This window comes from Anas platyrhynchos, chromosome 23, assembly GCF_047663525.1.
Source record: "Anas platyrhynchos isolate ZD024472 breed Pekin duck chromosome 23, IASCAAS_PekinDuck_T2T, whole genome shotgun sequence".
NCBI classification, from domain to species: domain Eukaryota; kingdom Metazoa; phylum Chordata; class Aves; order Anseriformes; family Anatidae; genus Anas; species Anas platyrhynchos.
The window spans coordinates 7846267-7869237 of record NC_092609.1 but is presented as its reverse complement, the minus strand read 5'-3'; the positions used below and the strand labels follow the sequence as shown (position 1 = coordinate 7869237).

Genomic DNA, 22971 nt, shown 5'->3' with positions numbered 1-22971 from the left:
ACGCTGCTCCCTGACTGTCACTCCAGACTCAGATTCGGAAAGAAGCAAAGCAAGCTAGAGGAAAACTGGATGTCCTGGTAATTTTCTTTTTCTTTTATTTCTTCATTCTTCACTTGTAAGAAAATCTAAATCTTAACCCTTTGTTTGAAAACACGGCTTTATGGAAATGCTTATGGGTGTGCTCCTTCACCTTGTGTGGAACCTGCTTCACCTCGCTTCAGCTATAGGACACCTATGCTCCAATTTATGCTTCCCATGATAAAGCGGTGTTCTTTCGGTGTTCTTTTCTGTGATGCTTGCAGGCGAGGTTGAAAAGAGTTGTCAGTAGGATTCTTCGTTTCCTTTGCAGTATCCAAAGCTCCGTATTACCGTGGATCTTCTCCTCTGATCTGGAAAGCTTCACAGGCCAAAAGAGAATTGAGATGAAGAAGGAAATAGAGAATGCTGACTAATATTGCCAAGTACCACCCGTAAGTTTTGTGAAAGAATCCGGTGCATTTCTGTAGTGGTAGAAAGTTCATAAAATCATCGTCGTGCACTTGAAGGCAAGCAATGCTGTAAAAATGAAGAATGCAAGGCCCTGCTTAAGGACGATCTTCAGGCTGCTTCTAGATCAACAGCTTATTTGCTTCTTCCACAACCTCATCTCCGCTTGCTTAGAAGTTGTGAAGGTCGGAAGCACACTCCGTCTGTTTCATCCCCTCTGTGTATCTTTTCCCTGACAGCAACTTCTGTCTTGGCTCTTCACATCCAGCCAGAGCAGTTGCTTTGCCTCCGCAACCTGCAGGCTGACCTCTCGTGTGTACCTGTGCTGGACTGAGGGTAATGCTTGTAACGCACACAGATGCTGCATTCACTGTGACTTTTAGAAAAGAGAGCAAGAAGCTAACCTGCACAGCAGACTCTTAGGTTTCTGTATCTCTCTCTTTCTCTCTCTCTCTCTCTCTCTCTCTATCTGCATATATATTTCAGTACTTATTTACTTCTTTAAAGATACCTTAAATAGAATAGATACTTTAAGAAAGCTTACTTGTTCTTCCCCTTTCCTTGTTTTTAACGTTTGCTTTTCTAACCAATCCTTAATGTTACAACATGGGATTGATGCAGTACTCAGTCCTTAGAAGTTCTCAAAGCACATCAGTGATTTCTCTATTTCTCAACCTTTCCATCTTCATTGAGATCTCTCATCTGAATTTAGGTAGGAGGTGAAGAAGAACACTGCAAGCAGCTGAAGCCGTATCAGACACATGCTTCTGCTAGGAAGTCATTCCGAGTGATTCCACGGTGTACTTTAGACAGGTTTGCTCTGGTCCTCTGGACTCAGCATCCCCAAGGGATATTTCAAAGCTCTCGGAAGGACCCGTCATTATCTCTGACACTGCAGCCTCCAGTAGGAAGGGGTAGATATTCCTTGCTTGCCCTTGTGCAAAGGAACTACTCAGTTAGCTGTTTCTAACCCAAATCTCGTTGTTGTCTTCTATTGACAGACACCACCCGGCTAGCCAAGCTAAACCACTGAAAATGGAAGGAGTGGGACACCTTGCAAAGCCTGCTGCCTGCTTCTAAGCAGAAGTGCGCTGTAGGTGGGGACACAGCAAGAGGAAATGTCCAGGCCACGGTGGAACTGCAAGGCACCTGTCTGAGCCACACAACGAAGTCAGCGATTCCCAGTTGGAGACTGTTGCTCGACCAGTGACACAGCAGCTGGAGCGCTTTCTGGTTGCTGCTGATGGGTTCCGTGAATCAGCCAGGGACAGGAGCTATGAGAACGACTTGAAGCGATTTGAAGTTACCCGAAAGAAAGAAGAGAGGAGAGAAGAAGACAAGAGGGGAGGGAAGGGGAGGGAATAAAAGGAAGGGAGGGGAGGGGAGGGGAGGGGCAGGGGGAGGGTAGATAGGATAGGATAGGATAGGATAGGATAGGATAGGATAGGATAGGATAGGATAGGATAGGATAGGATAGGATAGGATAGGATTGGATAGGATAGGATAGGATAGGATAGGATAGGGTGTGTAGGGGTAGGGTAGGGTAGGGTAGGGTAGGTAGGGTAGGGTAGGGTAGGGTAGGGTAGGGTAGGGTAGGGTAGGGTAGGTAGGGTAGGGTAGGGTAGGGTAGGGTAGCATAGCGTAGTGTAGCGTGTTAGAGGGGAGGGGAGCATAGGAGAGTATAGGGTAGTGTAGGGGATCGGAGTTTAGGGGAGTGGTAGAGTAGGATACGGGAGGGGAGTGTAGGAGAGTGTAGGGGAGGGGGCCATAGGGTAATGTAGGGTAGTGTAGCGAACGGAAGTTTAGGGTAGGATAGGGGAGGGGGGTGTAGGAGTGTGTAGGGTAGTATAGGGGAGGGGAGTGTAGCAGAGTATAGGGACAGGGAGAATAGGGGAGGGGGTGTAGGGGAGGGGAGGAGACGGGAGGGGAGGGGAGGAGATGGGGGGGAGGGAGGCAAAAGTGGGAGAGGAGGCAAAAGAGGGAGAGGAGGGGGAGGGGAGGGGAGGGGGGAGGGGAGGGGGAGGGAGGGGAGGGGAGGGGAGGGGAGGGGAGGGGAGGGGAGTGCTACCATAAATAAAATTGCCAAATACATGACATTTTGGATCTGGAGCCAAATCTTTGTGTACATGTCCTCTCCGTAGCCCCACGTGCTGACCACCCACCCGAATCTATCATACTGTTGGTCAGAAAGAACAGGGAGCATAGGGGAGGGCAGGGGAGTGGAGGGAAGGGAAAAGAGGGGATGGGAGGGGTGGGGAGCGCTACCATCAATAAAATTGCCAAATACGATGAAGGAGCAGCAGAGCCTGCAACCTCCAGTCCCCAACATCCTCCAACCACCCCCCACTGCTCCGTGGGAAATAGATAGAAGAATCAAGACTGAGGTTTAGCCTGGGATGGAGGTAGTGTGGCGAGGTGGTTTTCTGTTTGGTTGGGTTTGGTTGGTTGGTTGGTTGGTTGGTTGGTTGGTTTTTAAAGTTTTTAAATTCTCACTGTCCTACTTTGTGATCAGTTGGCAATAAATTCAATTACTCTTCCCCAAGCCAAGTCTGTTTTTGTCCATGAAGCCATCTTCCCAGTCCTGAAATAAGAAAGGAAACAGACTTGCAAGCAACTGTTACACAAGTGCAGGAAGAGTGGACAAAGGAGGGTTTTGAGGCATGAAGTTCCTGCAAGGATGCTCTGCTCTTTCCTCACTTCAGTATGAAAAGCACGGCACTAGTGGGTGGTCTGTGGTGGTAGTTGTTTTTTTGTTTGTTTGTTTGTTTGTTTGTTGTTTTTGTCAGCTCCACCCCACAGTATTTTGCTTGTTCTACTTGTTTTGGTGTGCCCCCATTCCCTCCCTCAAGGTAAAACATCCCTAGGGGCCATAACTTGCTGTTAGCAAACAAGATCTTGCAAAAGAGTGAAGTTAACATGGCACCACCTGCACTGGTGTATAAATAGTTCAAATATTTTCCCTCACTTTCCTGTAACTTTCCTGTAAATTGCTGGTCAGGAGATAACAAGTGGAGAAATTTAGGATAAGAGAGAGAAAGTTGTGTTTCCTATTGCCCTGGAGTTTCTGTTGGTCTGGCCACGGAAATGGAGTACTCAAAATCCTCAGGACACTCAGTTTATACCAGATTTATCCTAAAACTGCAGTATTTCTAGGCCCTTGGGATTCTTATCAATTAAAACATACTTTTTCACGCACAGAAGATGCAAAAAAGTGCGTCTACTGCAGTATGCAGACAGAGCCAGTCCTGTCTCTTGATTCCTTCTGCCTTCTGCCTGAAGAGCAGCAGACAATCGAGTTCTTGTCTTCAGTAGCTACGGCCTTAACCAACTGTGCAGTCTGTCCATTCATACACAGAGGAGGACAAATAGCGTGGAATAACTCCTCTCCTTTGTGCTAACAGAGGAGGGTACAGCTTCCTCACTCCAACCCCACCGAGGCAAACCAGTCAGCAGTGCACGCCAGAGCCTCTGTCTCTTCCCCGTCTCATGATGTGCAGCTGGATCACTCTCCCTTCTATCCCCAGGATCGCTTTCAGCACAGTCACAGAAGGGTCAGACTCACAGCTTTAGAGCCATCAGAAGAGGCTTTCACTCTTCTGCCACCACACCCCCTATACACATGCAATTTCACACATGCAAAGAGACACCATGGATTGGGGAGTTGCACAGAGAGGAGACCACACCCGTTTGCCTGCCTGCAGTTTGACACCAGTAGGGAGGGAATTCCCGTCAGGAGTTTCCATAGAGATGACAGAATATGGCCCTAGGGTCCTGCTGCTTCTTTCAGCCCTAATTCTTCAAATCCATAGGAACGGAAGAAACCTTCCCAGCCAAGTGCTGCATATCTTGAAGGTTGGAGAACCCACAGCCTTCTGCTTCATTTCATTTTAAAGATCAATCCCAATGTCACTCCCATAGAAGTAGTGGAAGCCATCTGGCTGGCTTGGCTTTCTCTCCAAAGAAGACCAAATGAGAGTTGGTCACGGGTGAGGATGAGCCCTGACAGTTCCTGCATTTTGGTTCTCCTGCAGCCCACAAAGCTCTCACTGCCTTGCCTGAATTTGAACCCCTTTGGAACCAAATCTACAGATTATCTCTGTAAATCCAAAACAGCACTTATTCACCATGTGAACAACAAATGCCTGGGATGGTTAACAGCACTTAGGTGCAAAAAAGAGCCCCGCAGGAGCAGGCCCCGGGCCGCAGCTGCAGCCATGGAGAGGAGCCCACGGGGAGCAGGGGCAGAGAGGGACCTTGGAGGAGGGAACTGTATCCTCTTTTTTCATCGGTGCTGAGATTGAGGATCAGGATTTCGTGGTAGGAATTTGTTTAGATGAAACCAATTTACATCCATATGGGTTTTGTATGTTTGTTTCACCTTGTCTTGCAGGACCATCTTGGCTGGGTCTGCAGTGTTGTGCAAAAGTGAAGTTTTTCACAATAAAGAGCAGCTTTTTTTTCGGGGAAAGGCTGAGGTGGCCCTTCATCAGAGTCTTGTGACCTGAAAATGCAGAAAATGGGTGCATGGCTGGCTGGATGGGTGGGTGGGAGTTGGGAATTCAGCCTTGGGATCAGAACTGGGACGTTGTTGGGATAGGAAATGATCAGTGGGATGGGAAGTGATGATGGGGATAGGAACTCATGGGATGGGATAAATGGGTTTTATTTTTATTGCATTAAATCCACTTTATTGACTGTGTTGTACAGTATGGCGTTGTTTTCTTACTATAAAATTATGATGATTATTATTTAATCTTATTAATTAAACAATTTTTATACGTTATTATATTATAAATTATAAATATTAATATTTTATTATATTGTTTTTATTCCTTTTCTACCCTATTAAACTCTCTTTATCCCAGTGTACTGCTTTGGACTTTAGTTTTCCTTCCGAGTCGTTGTGGATTCACTCCGGATGGGGGGACATTAGTGAACGCCTGTGTGCTTCAGATCCAAGGTCACCTTTGCCCTCAACTCAAGATACATGTTTGCATCTATTGTCGTGAAACAATGTTAACAACATCAACAAAAAAGTTCCCTACTTGCTAGCAGCATCCCTACGTTTGCTGGGGTCTGCTCTGTGCATTTTGAAGACCGTTCCATGCTATTCAGCCCCTTCAGGAGGAAATGGATGGTTCTAGGAAAATGCGTCTTGACCTGATGCAAAGCTGTGACTCAGCACCCTGCAGCCCCCGCAACCCCTGGCATTTTACCTGCAGCCCCTCCAACAACTCTGATGTTCCCTGCATCGACTTCAACCACTGCGCTGGGACCTGAGGCCCCTCAAACCCGTGTCACTCGCCCTGCAGCCCCTCCAGCCCCTGGCATGTTCCCTGCAGCACCTCGAGCCCCTGGCATGTTCCCTGCAGCCACTCCAAGCCTGGCACAGGCCCTACAGCTGGCTGCGGGGACTATCCAGAAATCTGCTCCAGAAATACAGTGATGGCAAGGAGCCCTCCACTTCATGCTTCCTTTTTATTCTAGCTGGAAGCATTCAGAGTTGTCAACGGAATTGGTTTGGAGGAGTAGGAAAGACAGAATTGCTGGGTTTCTGCTTTCTCCCAGAAACTATCAGACCACAACATGACAGTTGTCTTTCTTTTACGTAATTTTACACCTGGATCTTTCTCACTTTTATGAGTGTGGGGTATTCCTTCTTTCTCCCTTTACCTTCCTCTTTCCTTCCTTCCTTCCTTCCTTCCTTCCTTCCTTCCTTCCTTCCTTCCTTCCTTCCTTCCTTCCTTCCTTCCTTCCTTCCTTCCTTCCTTCCTTCCTTCCTTCCTTCCTTCCTTCCTTCCTTCCTTCCCTCCTTTCGTTCTGTCTGTCTGTCTGTCTCTCTTTCTGTCCAGCACTGATTTTATGGCTACGTGTGCATATCCACAGTGTAGAGTTTTCTCCATTCCGTTTCTTCCCTGAGTCTTGCCCCTCTTCCCTGCAACTGAACAGCATTGCCTTGATCAAGGAAGTGGCAACATGCGGCTTACACAGTAACCTGCTGAAATTACAGCTATAACCATGGAGCACAGCTGCCGATCAACACAAGACCACCAATCGCTCACATTTCTAAACTGCTCGTCACAATTCTTCCGTATGTAGGCTGTGATGCTGCTCATTTCTTAAGCACCCATCCATTTCTTCTCTTCCCAGACCCTCAAGGTGTCCTGGTCAAACCACCTCCCTTCCTCTTGCCCCATCTGGCTCTCCCACCTTCCTTTTCCCTCAAGGCTCAACTTTTTTTTTTTTTTTTTCAGCATAGGAGCTCCATAGAAGCTGCTGCTGCCCACCTCTGAGTTGACTAGGGCTGAACTACTGAAAAAGAAAAGAAAATCTATAAATAAGAGTGAGAGATATTCAGTATTTCTCTATGTTGTCATTTATTGGTGAAGATGAAAGTCTGCAGTTCATGTTCATTACACTAGCATGACAACATGACTACAAGGGGGACTGTCTGGTAGTGAAAAGGAACTTCAGCATGGATTAAAAATCTTTGCCTTTCTTTATTCTGAACTGTTTTTCTTATGGCTGCTAGAGAGAGATTCTCTGCCTTAGAAATAAAACTGCCCAGGCTGTTCTGATAAACCTGTAGGGTTAAGGCACTTCTACCAAAACAGATTTCAAAAGGCAAGAAGTCAAAAAGCAACAATTCAGTAATCTGTGTACGCTTCTATATTAAGTTTTAAGATCACCTGGTTTATATTTAGTTCACACAAATTAACCAAACATAGCAGCATACAACCTAAGAAAAGCTTAAGAAATTTATTAGATGCACAGATAAAGTGCTGTAACAGAGAAACTTGTGTAAATCTATTCTAAAATAAATAAGGTACAGTTAAACCACCTTTGACTCGTTTTAACTCGGAAAGAAATAACCTAAGTTTTAATCATTTGAATTTTAAGGTCAAGGTGAAATATACCATAACTATAACAGTGGTTGTGATCTGTATCAACTATTTGAGGCTCCTGTTCCTCTTGAGGTCTCCCAGAAACAGGAAGGCTATTGCAAAATGTGTCCATTAGACATAGTTCCTTTTACAGAAACATTTTTGTAATAAAGTCTGGTTGCTCAAATACATGTTAAAATATTTAACAAGGAAACAATTTTCTCCTGATCCAGTCAATCTTTTAAACAAGACAATGTATTTTTCCTATGACGCAGCCCACAGGAGGGAACAGAAGTAAACATCCTCCTGAACTGAAGACTGTTTTGCTTGAAGAACTAAACTATTGCATTATTATATGAGAGCAAGAAATATCCATTTGGGTTATCCCTTTCTCCAAACATGGTGCCCAGTGATACATGCATTTTTGCCTTAATCTCAAAGGCCCGTTTGTCTCCACGTAAGGTACGTTAAAAAGAGATTCCCTTTAAGCATCTTATCACAAGATCTCTTACTGCCTTTCCATCCGGGGAAGCTTGTGTGTTAAACTGCCCTTGGAGTTTTGGATGCTACTAGATTTCTGTGCTCTGTTATCCATAATTTCAGGCACTTCGGGGCTAACATGGCTGTTTAAGTCAATGCAATAATATTACCAATATATTCAACACTCAGAAGAGTCACCACAGTTTCCTTCACACACTCAGGATTTCAAATTCTTCTTCCAATTCAAATAGCTTGTCAGTAGATTCAATGAGTTCTGTAAAAAAAGATAAAGAAAAAAATGCTTCTAAAGACATGCCTGATTTTGTTCACTTAAAAAAAAACTTTGAAAGACGCATTCCAGAAAAGTACTTTGTAAGAGTGAAAAAAAAAATCTGTGCTAGCAATTGTATGGCTTGTTTGGATACATGCCTGCTATATATTGCTTGACACTCACAAAGGATAGTTATTCTACCTGTGATTATTCTTTTATTTGCTAACGAGGAACATAACATTGCACAATTAGGCTTTTAATCGGTGCCTTACCTGCTCCTGTGGTTGTCACTTCTGGTTTTGTTGGAGGTATGAAAGGAGGCCAGTGTGGCGGGTGCTTCTGGACCAGCTCAAACATCCGTAGACTCTGCTGCTTTAGAATCTCCTGAGGACAGAATGCTTTCATTTTAAAAGCTGGCTCGGGAGACGCTTCAAACACAAAACGTGTCTGCTTAATTGAAAGTGTTTTTTAATTACGCATGTCCATCAGGAAAAAAAAGTCTTTATACAGACATACTGTGAAATCCAAGCACCATGGTCTCTGTAATACATCCCTAGTTAAAACACATCTGGAAGACAGATCTCTTGAACTGTACTACAAATTATCAGTCTTATCATCTTTTGATATCAGCTTTGATATCTGCAAACCTGTAATTTTGTTTACACGTAGCAAGCACACTAGGAATGTACAATATTTTCTGCTTTTTAAAAGAAAGTTGCTTGCATAGAACTCTCCTCAAGTTTTCTGTTGATCAATAGCACAAAAGACAGATCTATCAGCTCCTCCAAAGGGGAAAAAAAAAAAAAAAAACGCATCAGATTTTGAAGGACAGGTTTTGGTCAGGAAAAAAGGTGTTCCTGAAGCCAAACGCTATTCCTCTTCAAAGAGAAGTTACCTTCTGTCCTGTATTTCAGTTATTTACAAACTGTTTTCCTTAGATGATTTTTTTTTTTTTAAATAAATGCCCTTAGAGGTTGATGGTACTTTACATTCAGACGTCTGGTGCTTAGCTTAACAGCTGCATGCAGAAACATCCTCAAGTCTGTTTCCTGTGGCAGCCAGCACCTTCTGTTCTCCCTAAATCAGCAGGAGCTAGAGGCCTGCAGCACTTACAGAATCAGATCTTTAAGATAGCAGGGACTAACAGTCATAATTAGAACACGCAATCTATTATGTCAAACAATAAAAAAGGATCAGGAAGCAAATCATTGATACATCACTACAATATGGCAGTTAAACCTGAGTCATTTAGTGAGAATTAGAAGTTAAAAGCAAGTGTCACCCAGTAACACCTTCAAGTGTGGATGTTTACACCCATTTTCCAACTGGCAGGGTTTGTGGCTGGTAAAGTGCTGAACAATTTCCAATTAGCAATTCAGTAGTATTGCCTTACCCTGATGCTTTAATGCATTCTTCTCCATGGCTCATACAATTTGTATACAAAGGAAAATGCAAAGGAAAATTTTACAAAAAACAGACAATAAAAACCAGACTTTATAAAGAACAAATCGAGATGCTAAGTTCCCACTCTTACCTTTTGTACAAGACTACACCGGTTATCAAAATCACATTCTTCTTTGCAAAAGAAGCCCTTAGGGGAAAAAACAAACACACAGAGTTTTACCTTTGCAGATGGTAGGTATGTGGTACCAGCAGGTAAGGCGGTTTGACCTCTGATACAGTAATGCCCTGTACGATCAGTAGATATAAGACTCCAAATATGTGGCAGCTCTAGGGAGAGAACCCAAGGGGAGAACAAGGCCCTGCAAACCCCTAACGAAATAGTCAAGCAAAAAATAGCAGCAGCTCCTGTGTGCTCCTCCATGGAGCGCCACCCAGTTCCTACAGTCCAGGTATCAGCAGAAGCTGAAAACTTGTAGATGATGGACCACCTAAGGAACATTTCCATTCTGGTATCTATACTGAAAATATTTGCTCTTCATTATGATTTTGTCTGTCTCGTTGCATCATGCCACATTTTGCACAGTTACGTAGTTAAGTATTAAAACAAAACAAAAAAACTTTCTAAAAAGCAGCAGTATTAAAAAACAGGTATATGAATGAATGACAGATACCGGTATCTTTACAGATTGTTTAAAGCTTTAGAAACACATCCCACTGGTGACAACTGCCAATCACCCAATCACAGGATACTGGCATGGGATCAGATCCAATTTTTTCAAATACCACAGTACCCCCATGACATTTTGGGTGAATTACAAATAATACATTTGTATTTGTAATTTGGGGTGAAATACAATAATTCCACTTAAACATTTTCAACTTATGATATAAAGTAAGTTTAAGTAACTTGTCTAGAGGTGACCAAACATAAAGTAGTGATAGAATAAAACACGTAAACCTGTTTCAGTTCCTTGCTCTGACCATTATAATGCCTCTTGAAAGAAGTAAAAGCTGCTCAGTAAAGAAAACAAAGCGAGCTCCCTACAGTACAGACAGCTCCCCACTTGCCCTAAGATTCTCCATGTAGTTATGTACAAACTACTATGTGTTGATCACAGAAGACAGCTTTGTGATCTTGGTTCTGTTCAAGGAGATGCATTGCTGCCCTTACCAATGTAGAGAGACATTACTTTGAGATAAAGTACATGCATTCAAGATTTCCTGACACTTACTAAAGCTACTGAAGGGTCCAAATTCATGATCTTCATTCTATGTGGGGCTTCCTGGCAGTGGAAACTCTCATCGTCAACCGTGCCATTTTCTTCTGAATCTACAAAGCTTTGAGTGGTGTGAGGGTCCAGATAGATCAGCTCATTGCCTGGATGGGTAAAAGCCGTATGTTAAAAATAAGCAAGTGACATTAATAAGCACTTGGTCCAGAACTGTAAAATAGAAATTAGATTGCCATTGCAGTCAGTATAATCTAGACTTTCCAGCTAGGGATTCTTTAAGAGAATCGGAAGGTTTAGACACAGCGTTTCCCACAGGGTATTTAGTATAACTTCCTATTGTCACCTATTACTGTAATTTTTTGGTTGGTTATGTTCTATCTTTGTCACATACTTTTATTTTTCCATGTGAGATCCAGTACTTTTTTTTTTTTTTTTAAATCTCAAGTGTTGTAAACACTAACATTTGACAGATTAAAAGGTACAGGATGTTCACAGATGCAATCTGTAATCCCATTAGGCATTCATTCGGAAATTGGAACAAAAAAGCCTAACTAAAACAGGTTAGGTTTTACAAAAGGACAAAATAGGGTTGCAAAATTTTGGCCCAAAGTGGGGTGAAATCTGAAGGAACGCATTTAAAATTAATTAGAGCAATACTTAATAACAGAAGGTATGCAAAAGGTGAAAAAGATACTGCTATCAGAAACAGTTTTGAAATACAAGAAAAACAGTTTTGAAATACAAGAAAATAAAAGTGACATTTGACCAATACACTTGTCAAATGCTATCAGCTATTCTCAGTATGTTGCTCTTGTTGATGTCATCACTTATTTTTACACCTAGCTTTGCTGTTAACTTTCTGCTCCTGTTAAGGATCATCTCATACTGTTTCTAAACTCTTTTAGATATGCTTCTTCATTTATTTTATTCTATTCTCATCTTTCTTTACTTCTAGAGGTTCACGCTTAGACCCCTTACTATTTCCCCTTCAAAAAATGTTCTCTTTTGATCATCTGCACATTTGGAATAAGTTTCTTTTTTCCTTACCTAAAAATCCTATGAAATAATAGGCATTCTTTGGTTTCCCTCCTAATGCTCCCAAAGACTGTGGCATCTTAAAGCATTCCTAGGAGTTCAAAAGGAATAAAGGAAATTGTCATTCATTTAGGAGTTCAAAAGGAATAAAGGAAATTGTCATTCATTTCTTTACTGACATCACAGATACCCAAACTTATTTGACAGTAACGAGCAATGAACTGAAAGAAAACCTTACTTTAAATGCATCAATATATACGGGATTTATGTGATTTATCCCTAGTCGTAGAGGTATAATAAGCAAGAGGGCTTTCCAGCCTGTGCAGAGTCCTCCTGCCTTCTTGCTTCGGCCAAGAGCACTTCTGTGCAAATGTGCACTGCTGTGGGACGCGCTGCTGCTCTGAGGAGGGGACCAGCACATTTTTTCTGCGGGAATAAAACTAGAAATCAGTCAACGCACAGAGGAACACAAAGCAGATCTTCCTCTCAGTAGTGAATTAAGCTAGTTTGCCAGGGATCTTTATAGGGCACCCAAGACAAAACGAGCCGGGCATGGCAATTACAGCTATTTAGTAGAAGTAATTCTAGCAGACAGTATGTGCTGGCACGTCCAAGTGAGACGTTAGATCAATGATTGGGGGATGACAATTTAAGACTGCAGTGACATGTCCTATTAATGTTATTAATAGTGTCAAGCTTTGCCTATAAAACGCCAGAGAAATGAAATGGCAGCAATGATGACAGTAGAAATTCTTCAAGGAGCTCTTCACATCCAGTGATGTGAGCACGAAGTTGGCATCAGGGATCAAAAAAACACAACTGAGTTTGTATGTCCTTCTTCCCTCTTCTTACCCTTGCAAGACAAACCCATGGCCCCCCAAGTATTTGTTCCTGTTTAGATACATGCTGGCAAATGGAGTCAAATCAGAAACTGTTACCAGAAAACTGATGAGGTGTCACTTCCTGATGTCTTCAATGACCACCGTGTTGCCCATAGATACATAAACTGCTAATGAATTCCATTCATCAAATAAAGCAAGCTTCCTAGAAAACATTAAGGTACTAATTAATATAAACTAGTTGGATCAAAAGGGTAGCTTTACACTCAGAACCATTTATTTATTTTTTTTTTCTTAAGAAAAAACATCCTTTCTGCATTTTTTAAAGTCTCCATGTAAGAAAAAGAAAACTTTAAACATTAAATGTTTCATATCTTTAGAAAAATAGGTACTGAGTGGTACCAGGAAAAACATATGCGCTGCACCATGTGCAAACTGTTTTGTCTTACTGCTAAGTGCAGTGACAGTAACAGTTCAACTACATCAAGTTTATTACTTTTTATTGCACTCGACAGTCTCTGCACTGGGTTCTTGCCCAATTGTGTCTTTTCTCATCTGGAAAAGAAAAAAATTCCTATGCCGGTTTTGCAGATTACTTTTTGCTTAAGAAATTCCACTGAATTCAGTGGAATTACTTCTGCCTGAGCCTGCGTGCACAGCAGAAATGGGGCGTTAAAAGCTAAATCAGCTAAGGGTTTGGGGCACCAAAACTTCAGTGGGAGACAGCAGCACACAGTTTTATGTCCACTTCTGCAAAATCCAAACCTTTGGGGAAGGGAGCTACTCTCTTAAGCTGCACTGGCAGAATTAGCTGTTTCAAATAAGCCAGAAAGAAATGGGGGTGAGCGTTTCACCATGAAAAACTTGGCCATGAAAGATCTGGAGTCCAGGGCATGCTTCAGCTCCCCTCCCTCTTCAGATCATGTGCCTGTTCCAGGGTGTCAAAGACTTGCTGCTGAGCTCGCAGGACCTGTAGCCTAGCCCCTGCCTGAGGTAAGACACCTCCACGTACCCCTGGAGAACTGAGCAGCCTCAGTTCCTTTCAGTGTGGCTCCCAGACTATGAGGAGCTGCCCATCTTTATCCAGTAGCCTTGCTGGCAGAACTGCTGCTCAGAAAGGGAGGAATTGCAGCTCAGTTCCCTCCTCAGCCGAGATGGCTTCTCTCTGATGTTTCACACCACCACTCCGACCTACACGGTGGCACTCTCGACCTGCCAGAGCTGTGCCACTGTGCAGAAAGGAATATACATCTGTGGTGTGACTGGTGAGGGCATGCAGACGGCATAGCAGGAGACTTTCCTGCAGTTTCTTCTCCTCAGGCTCTTCCTTTATTAAAATTTAGAGGTCACCCATTCCCAACTCAGTACCTGCACACCGAGCTGTGGCATGACATTCCATGCTGCACTTGTAAATAGATGGCAAGTACATTCCTGACTGTGGGACAGGGGGAGATGCAGCCTTCAAAACTCTGCCTGGGCCTTCTCTTGGCTGCCCCAGGGGAGTACGTTCTGAATGAGACTGGTATGATCTCACTTACTTTAGTACTTGAGCAACTGTATTTGGTCCAAACCATTCTCCAATTGACTTCCCCTCTCCAACACCCACCTGTGCTGTTTTCACAGTGAAAAAAAGACACACGTACACAAAATCAAAGAAAAATGAGACCATAAAGAATGTGGGAACAATATACAGTAAATACTGTGGCTGTCAAACATTCTAGAGTAACTGCAATCTGTATTTAGCAATAACAATTATTTTCTCAATCTATGCTCTTTTCAAAACTTAGGGAGTGCCAGTTTCTTTAATAAACAAAAGGCTTCTAAACTACAATGAGAATTACAAGTTAACAAATGTTAGTGCCCTTTATTACAAATTACAGCAATAAGCTACAAGACTGTCTATTCTAACATTACTGACTCTGGTACCCAAGGCTTACAGAGTTTATCAAGAGCTACATTCTAGTACATGGCTTTATTTAGGTCTCAGGGAATGTTTCTGTACTACTAGTCTTTGCGCCCATCTGCATACCTTTTTATTTTTATATAAGCATACACATTGTCTTCACATCCACTTTTTAAAATTATGAATTAACATACTGCAAATTAGTGATTCAACACAGTAGAAATTTCAGTGGAAAAAACCTGAAAGTTTATGTTTGTTCTTACCCATCTGGTGGATTGAATAACAGCAAGCCTTCCTGTCGAGAAAGCATCGTAGGATTCTGTGATATTCTTCTGGTTGTTTTTTGTGTTTTTCCCATTGCCAATCTGAAAGGAAAAATTGATATAGAATAAAAAATGGTGACGTTTTCATTACACTGATCAAATGTCTAGACAGCAGAAAGCTTTATAACGAGATGTTAAAAGACATTTCAATTCATCTCGAATATTTACATTTTGTGTAGAGCTCCTAGAATTCCAAGCTTGTTATTTATCATCAAGCTGCCCTTTATCATCATAGGCTAGATTGTAAAAACAGGGAAAATAAAACAAAAACATCAACTGCAAACATATTCTGACGGATCATGCTGCGTGTTGATAGCCATTCCAGTATCTCTGAGCTTCCAAGATTATTTAAAAGTACAGGCTGTGTGACCTCCTTGTTGGATTTCTAAGCACCCATTAAATAACAACATAAGATCCATACAGAAAGTCCAAACACTCCACTGGCAGCATCCTGGGATGTGACATGCATGCTTAAGAGCTTGCACCAGGGGGGTTTGGACCTCGTGCTGCTGACAAGTGAGTAGTGAAGAGAAGGGTAAGAGCACTGTCCCACGGTGGCAGGTTTTCCCTTGGCCTCAACTTGGGTGTTACACTAAAAGGTTTATAAAATAATGGCGACAGGATTCCCCATTTGTTCTCCTTCTATGCCTATTTCTCTGCTTCAGGCTGGGATGATTTCACCCAGCTGAATATGAATTGATTCATTAGGAACTGTTACCAGGGCATCAAAGAAAGTCTCACTAATAAATTCAGGGTTTGTGCTTTTAATGGAGTACTTACGAAGAAGCGTCTGCAGACAATACCAAAGTTCCCTCAGGACCAGCACTCACCTCTCCCTAAGTGTCTGCAGATCAGTGCTTGGGCCAGCATCATCTGCCCGCATCGCAGCATACATCCCCAGCCAGCGTCCGACGAAGGACCCGTGCCTCCTGTTAGGAAAGTTCATCACAATCAGTGCAGGCTTTCAACTGGGTGCAGCACCACAGAGGACATTTCAGACTGCTAGAAAACAGATAGGGCTGCTGAAGCCTCCATGAACTGTCCTACAGATAAAAGGCACACAGCAAGACTTTGGTTCCATGCTGTTGGTCTAATTCTAATCTCTGCATTGCACAAATAAACAAAATTCATTTATTCCTTGTGGAGCTGACTTACTCTTTTCATTCTTCAAGCAGCATTCACAAACCATTTACTGCATGCTATACAACATGATCACCTGTTTACATACAGACATAAATAAACACTGATTTTAATAATCTTCATGTTTGCATAAACAGTTAAAATGATGCTCAAAATGCGCTGATACTCTAGAAATATTTTCCCAGCCTACGATGCCATCACTTATCTTGCTATTTAATTTAGAACAATGCAGCAAATCTGCAGTATACTCACCACTAGGCAAAAACTTTCTTCTATACGTAAACCACACGTAAACCACAGTAAACCACGCGTGAACACACCTTGGCTTATTGTCTGACTTTGGCTTATGGTGCGTCTGTTGCTGTGTCCAGCACAGTGCAGCCCCTAAATTGCTACCAAAACCTTGCCACAAACCTCAATCCCCCTGTTAAAAGAGACCCTCTTGTTTGTTGCCCTTCTTTCGACACTCTCTAACAGGTTTATGTCTTTTTCTTATACTGTGGAGCCCAAAACTGCACTCAGTACTCAGTACATGGAATACCAACAGAGACTGCCTGGCATTTTCTCTTCTCTGCAGAAGCTCTGTTGCTAACACTGTCCAGAAATCACCACTGTCACAGACAGTAGTAGCATTCCCTCCTCCCACAGTTTGTTCTTCCCCCCAAGACTTAGACACCACCCAGAAAAAGAACAATAATAATACTAATAAAATAAAATAAAATAAAATAAAATAAAATAAAATAAAATAAAATAAAATAAAATAAAATAAAATAAAATAAAATAAAATAAAATAAAATAAAATAGTCAAAAGCCGTCAGGAAGGCAGTGGTGCAGACTGTGGAGAGCCTGGGTTCAAATCCTTCTTCTGTGAGGCTCTGAACCTATATCCCACCACAATCTCTCTGCTAATGTATGGCAGGGAAAGGAGGAAGAAAGAACATATCTCCTGCACTTTCCATTTATTGTTGACTGACAATTCTGTAGAGTTATAAAGCCTCAATCAGTGAGATACAGGGTTCTTCTCACACTGTCTCACTGTGCCCTAAGCGGAACAGCTCTCATTTAATAGATGCTTCACCACAAAATCATGAGTCATCTGCAGTTTTGAACTTTTCTGGGATCAAGTCCCTTCAGATGGTTGAGGAATCTGCTCCAGCACCTATGTAAACTGGTGCTCTACTAAGCTAGTGAGTGAACAAGAGAGAAATCCTCTGCTAGATGACTTGACAAATTGGGTCTGAAAATAGTGTTGAGGCAGAATAGTCCACGATTTTTGCCTTGGGTGCACAGAGGGATTGGGTGTTGTAGACTTCTTTTATTCTTCATTAAGATAAACATTTTCAAAAATGTGCTTGTTCAACCTTGCTCCCACTGTGTGCATGGGAGGGAGATAACTGAAAGTGGGGAGCGTTGCTTGGATCCTGCAAGTGGCTGAGGTCCAGTGGGGTTGGAGGCTTTCTTCCTCCTTTTGGAAATGCAAAGCAACCCTGCACCTCCCCTGCACTTGCAGAAGGATCGTGACAGCCCAAAGCACAGCGGCTTTGTAATTGCTGCATACACTTCGATCGGATTTACGTGGCAAGGGTTTGGTAGCAGGGGCCTGCAGGGATGGCGTCTGTGAGAACAATCCAGACAACAGCCAGCTCCAGATAGCTCCAAAAGGGCCCCGGCGCTTGCCAGAGCTGAGCCAATAAGCGATGTTGTTTGCACCTCTGGGAGAGCAGATGTAAGCAGGGGGAAATACTGCTGCACAACAGAAGCTGGAAGAGCAAGGAGTGAGAAGCAGCCCTGCAGCCCCCAAGGTGAGTGCAGCAGGAGGCAGGAGGTGCTCCAGGCTCACAGCAGCAGTTCCCCTGCGGGCTGTGCAGGGAGAGGCCCCTGGTGGAGCAGGCTGTCCCCCTGCACCCATGGGTCCCACATGGAGCAGATCTCCACGCTGCTGCCCCCCTGTGGGTGGAGGAGCCCCTGGTGGAGCAGGTGGCTGTGGCCTGGAGGAGGCTGCGGCCTGTGGAGAGCCCCCGCAGGAGCAGGCCCCGGGCCGCAGCTGCAGCCATGGAGAGGAGCCCCCGCAGGAGCAGGGGGGCTGGGGGGAGCTGCCGCCCAGCCGTGGGGGACCCGTGCTGGAGCAGTTTGCTCCTGGGGGATGGATGGATGGATGGAGCCCGTGGGACGGAGCCGTGTGGGAGCAGTGCTTGAGGAGCTGCTGCCTGTGGGCAGCCCGTGTGGGATCAGCTGGGGAAGGACGGCATCCCATGGGAGGGACCCCACGGGGAGCAGGGGCAGGGAGGGACCCTGAGGGTCACTCTGCTGAGTCTGCTTTGCCCGTCACGATACTTGTTGAGCCATCGCCCTGTCCTTATCTCAGCCCTGGAGCCCTTTGCATCGTATTTTCTCCCCCTTTCCCTTTGAGGAGGGGGAGTGAGAGAGCGGCCGTGGTGGAACTCGGCTGCCCACCCGCTTCGAACCACCGCAGTTGCAAAGTCCTGGGAAAGATTTCTTTCAAGAAATTAAACAAGGTGTTTAACAAAGAAATGCAGAGTTTCCTTTTGAAGGCTTCCTGGAGAATTGGGCTTCTTTCCTATTCCCAGCTCAGAGGAAGGGAATTGTTGATTTCACCTTCTTTTTTCTGACATGGAAATCAAAGGTGAACTGCTCTACAAGGACGGGCAACGTCTCAGAATCAAGCTCTTTTGCTCTGTAGTCCTTTCTCAAGGAAAAGATTGATCACACACCTTCCACAGATGTAGGGGAACAGAAAACAATTTGGGAACTACTCTAATTCAAGTCAGTTTGGGCATAGTGGTACTTCCCTAGCTGTTTCTGAGACAGACGCATTAGCAACAGAGAGTGTTGTGCCGTCACTGGGAGGCGCCTGCGGTGATGACTTCAGAAACAGAACTGAATTGTGTCACCACAGCACTTTGGCAACAGCTGCCTCTGTGCACGTTTAGCTGGGAGGCACAGAGAAGGGTGCTGGATGCGATGAAACCACGTGAGGACTTGTGGATCTCCCCTTGAGGTGCACAGAGAGGGACCATGCCCTTCTGTAAGTGTTTTGATGCTTGGCTGCGGAAAAAAATGTGGTTTTGTTGTGAATGCTTCATTGTAGTATTCTGTAGTTTGTGTCAAGTCCTTACAGAAGCCTCAAGGTTGGTACTTTGCTCAATGATGGAGCTGCACAGAGTGAGAACAGACCCAATGTACGGGTGAGGGCCTCTGCACGTTCTCTTCTTCCTACAGACGATCAACAAATAAGGGGAGACAGAGAAGAGTGTGCTGTGGTCCTCCCATAGACCGCAAGTACTAAAGCATAAACAAGAGGCTTAAGAGTCCCCCTGTCATGTTAAAATTCAGGCAGCAATGGACTTCCTCACACGGGCTGGCCTGTCGACTAGTGTCTCAGGCTGTGGCGTATGAAGATGCACTCCATCTGCTTTCAGGGTAGCGATGGCAGTGGGCAAGCTTCCTGACCTTAACATTTGTCATTTCATTTCTCACCTGAGTTTTGGTGGTTCTCCATGATTCATTCTTGGACTAGAAAAAAAAAAAAAAGTGAATTTGGATCAAAATAAAAGGATAAAAGGATTTCCTTTCCATTAATTACATGTTCTTACCTTTGTAACAGATTTGGTTATTGACTTAGAAGGCAAATATCTGGCCAGACTGCAAGACTTGTGCTCGCAGCGTGGGACAGCTCTCATAAAGGTGATTCAGGGCAGTTTCTGGAAAACAAGACATCAGATCTCCCAAACAGCTTTCTTTGTGCTAATGTAGGAAGGGTGAGTAAGTGTAAAGGTAAGAGCCCAGATACCGTAAGAAGCAGAAAGTGTGAAGGAAACTTCCTTCTGGCTGATACAGCTCCATATCTAGTTGTCAAGTATGAAGAGAGCAGTGCTAAGTTTCTTGGGGAGAGGTAAAAAAGAAGAGACTGGGAGATTGTAAAAGGAAAAAGTGGGATTCCCTATTTCAGGAAATCCTAGGAACTGGAAATAGAGATTGGAAGAGTGCTTTAAGCCAAGACAGACATGTTTTAAAACTAAAACCTAGGAGTTGAATGAACCAAGAAATGAATCCCTTTTGATTATGCAGTTGCGTCCAGTGTTTCTCTGTAGAGAAACTATTTCTTTCTCCAGAAACTCATCTGAGCCTCTGTTCAGATGCTTTCAGTTAGAGATAGTTTAGATTAACAATGTTGGTTCTGAGTCCTTGATATTACATTTGACTATTCATAACCATCACAAAGGACAGATTATTTTTTACCATAATCCTTTAAGAAACTGTAGGGAAACCTGTCATTTCCAAGGGAAACAGAGAATAAATTGGGACCTCTCCCAGAAGCAAGGGAGCATCACATATCTGGCATGTCAGTGAGCAACAGACACATATTTTTTGTGGTCGAAGATAGACTGCTTAAGTAGCTTTGCATGCTATTTGAGCACAGTATCAGCCTACTAAATGTAGCACTGCTTATCAGAGAGGGAGTTTTGAGTGACCCCCATGCAAGTTGTATCAGTGTTCACCTGCTCATGACAGGCAGTGGTGCCATGGGCTCCCAGTGCCTCCCCACGATGTCCCAGCCTACCCCAAACCAGAGCCCCTACATCTCTTCCAGAAACTGCAGAAAGTTCTTTGTAAATTCCTGTGAAACTTTCTTCTTCTCTTGTGAACAAATCATTTTTAATTAATGTACAGTATCAAAAGCTGCAGGACTTCATAAATTAATGCAAATCTTGTGTTTGTACAGTAGTATGAGTAGGCATATTACAGAGAACCAGTCTGAAAAAAAAAAAAAAAAAAAAGAAGAAGAATCTCATGGTTTGAGTTCAGTGCACAGATGTCTACTCAGTAATGGATTTCTGGCAATCAAATATTTTCTTTAATGTTATAAGACAGCTTGGTGGTATTTGATCATGATTACCCAAAGCATCCCACCGTGTTTTGGGGTGTAATTGGATGGAAAAGTATTCTACTAATTTATTCTATAAAGCAATTGTCCCATGAAGTAAATACTTCTGTTTATGAGATGCAGCTCATTGTCAAGGTTTCATTTCATAAGTATTTGTGCAGTCTAGATCTTCTACCCTTAATACTTAACCCTGTATCTATTTTCTCTACCCTTGCTGGAAAAGTATGGGTGAATCTGGCTGCCAGAAGTACATAAAATCAACAGAGGAAGGTCAATTTCTCTGGCGATATGTCTAGAGAGGTCCAGTTAACCTGTGTTATAGAGATACTGCTTATACAGAACCAGAGATTCATTGAACCACCTATGCACCTATAACAAAGTTAAAAGCCCCTCATTTGAATTGTTCTCCTGCTGCCTTCTTTTCTTTTCTTTTTTTTTTTTTTCTTTAAAGGAAGCTGAGAAATAGCAGCTCAGACAAAACACACAAATCTGAACTACCTAAATTATGTCGTTGGGATACTGCTACTGAAAGCACATCCCAAAACACCAACTTGCGCTCAGGTCTTGGCTTTGGTCACTCCATGCAAATGTGCTGAATTTCCTCCACCCTCAAGGGGTGTAAAACCAAAGCCCCAGATCTACAAGTCAGGCTGTGCATCACCTCCCTGGCTAGGGCTGCTGAAAGCATCTGGACATGGGAGAGAGAGAAATGCACTCTCTTGCTGAAATTCAGAGAACATTGCTTGCCTGGAGCCTGTGAAGAACCTCCACATGTGTGTTCGGACTGACCACTGCTGGCACTGTTGGGCTGACCACTGCTGACGTTCTTGGACTGACCACTGTTGATATTGTTGCACTGACCTCTGCTGGAGTTGTTGCACTGCCCACTGCTGCCTAAGGACATTCTGAGAAGGGCCTATCCCTGGCCACGTACCTTCATGCCAGTGGTACATCATCTCATGATGTACCCCAAGAAGTCCCAGAAGGCTCAGCAGCTGACCTGCTTTTGGGGAATGTGAGAGGTGCAGGTTAAGACTGCTGAGGACTGACCAGTGTCTGGGCAAAGGCTCTCACCTGGTTGACTGAGTGCAGTAGGTGACTCCATCTTCAGTTTGGTCAGGGGTAAGGACAGGGACAGGTCCTTTGCTATTTGCAGCTGGAGCCAGGCTGAGATCCTACCTCCACCTCAGATGGCTAGTGGTTGTACCTGGAGCCTTGTTCCTCTAAATAGATGCTGGTAGAAAATTGTGACATGTCAAGAGAACAATGAGTGGAGGAACTATCGTGTCTGTTTTCTGCTTCAGAAACATTTCTCCCTGTTTTCCATGGAAAACTCTGATCCTGCCTTATGCAGAGAGCAGAAGCATGCCTGGCTTTTTGTTCCATTTCTATGCAAGTTTCCAGAGTCAGAAGGACAAACCCAAAAAGAAAATCTGACAACTTCTCTGTATTAGAACAAGAAACAGAGGGCAGAGAGGGCAGAGGCAAGCTATGGATGCCTCTCGAATGCTACAGAAACCTGATTCAGACCAGAGGAAGCACACAGCACCTTACAGGATCAAGATCACCACAAAGGTGAGATGCTACAGCCAAGACATCAGCCTGGTTTAGCTTCTCCTTTAGAAGTCTGTGAGGAGAAGGAAATAAAGTATTTGTATAAGTGCAGGTGGAAAGGGACCTCTGGAAGTCTTCAGTCCACGCTGACTCGCAGAGCAGGGCAATCTCCAATATCTGATCAGATCAGCTGTGGCTTTGTCTAGCTGATCCCAAACACCTATGAGGACAGACTATTCCTCCCAGAGTGAGCTGTTTCAAGTCTGTGCTACACTGAAGATTTTCTATATTAAAAAGAGACAAGACACAGGGGAGAAATATTGGTGCACAGAGGCTTTCCAAATGCTGATTAAATCAGTAGATGAAATAATTTGCCAGATCCTGCTGTTGCTTATCTGTTGCCAGATGTTCCCCATAGCTGTGAAACTGGAAGCTCATCTGCTACTCTTCCAGCATGCCCTAGTCAAACCTTACCCAAGCCTTCAGTATATGCAGTTCATCTGGTGTTTGGTGC

The 22971-nt window shown here is 43.6% G+C and overlaps 1 pseudogene; it reads right to left on the bottom strand.

The window, feature by feature from the left end:
* Positions 1–7901: 7901 nt before the first annotated feature.
* On the bottom strand, positions 7902–21807 carry LOC139999324 (cysteine protease ATG4A-like; annotated as a pseudogene).
* Positions 21808–22971: the final 1164 nt, after the last annotated feature.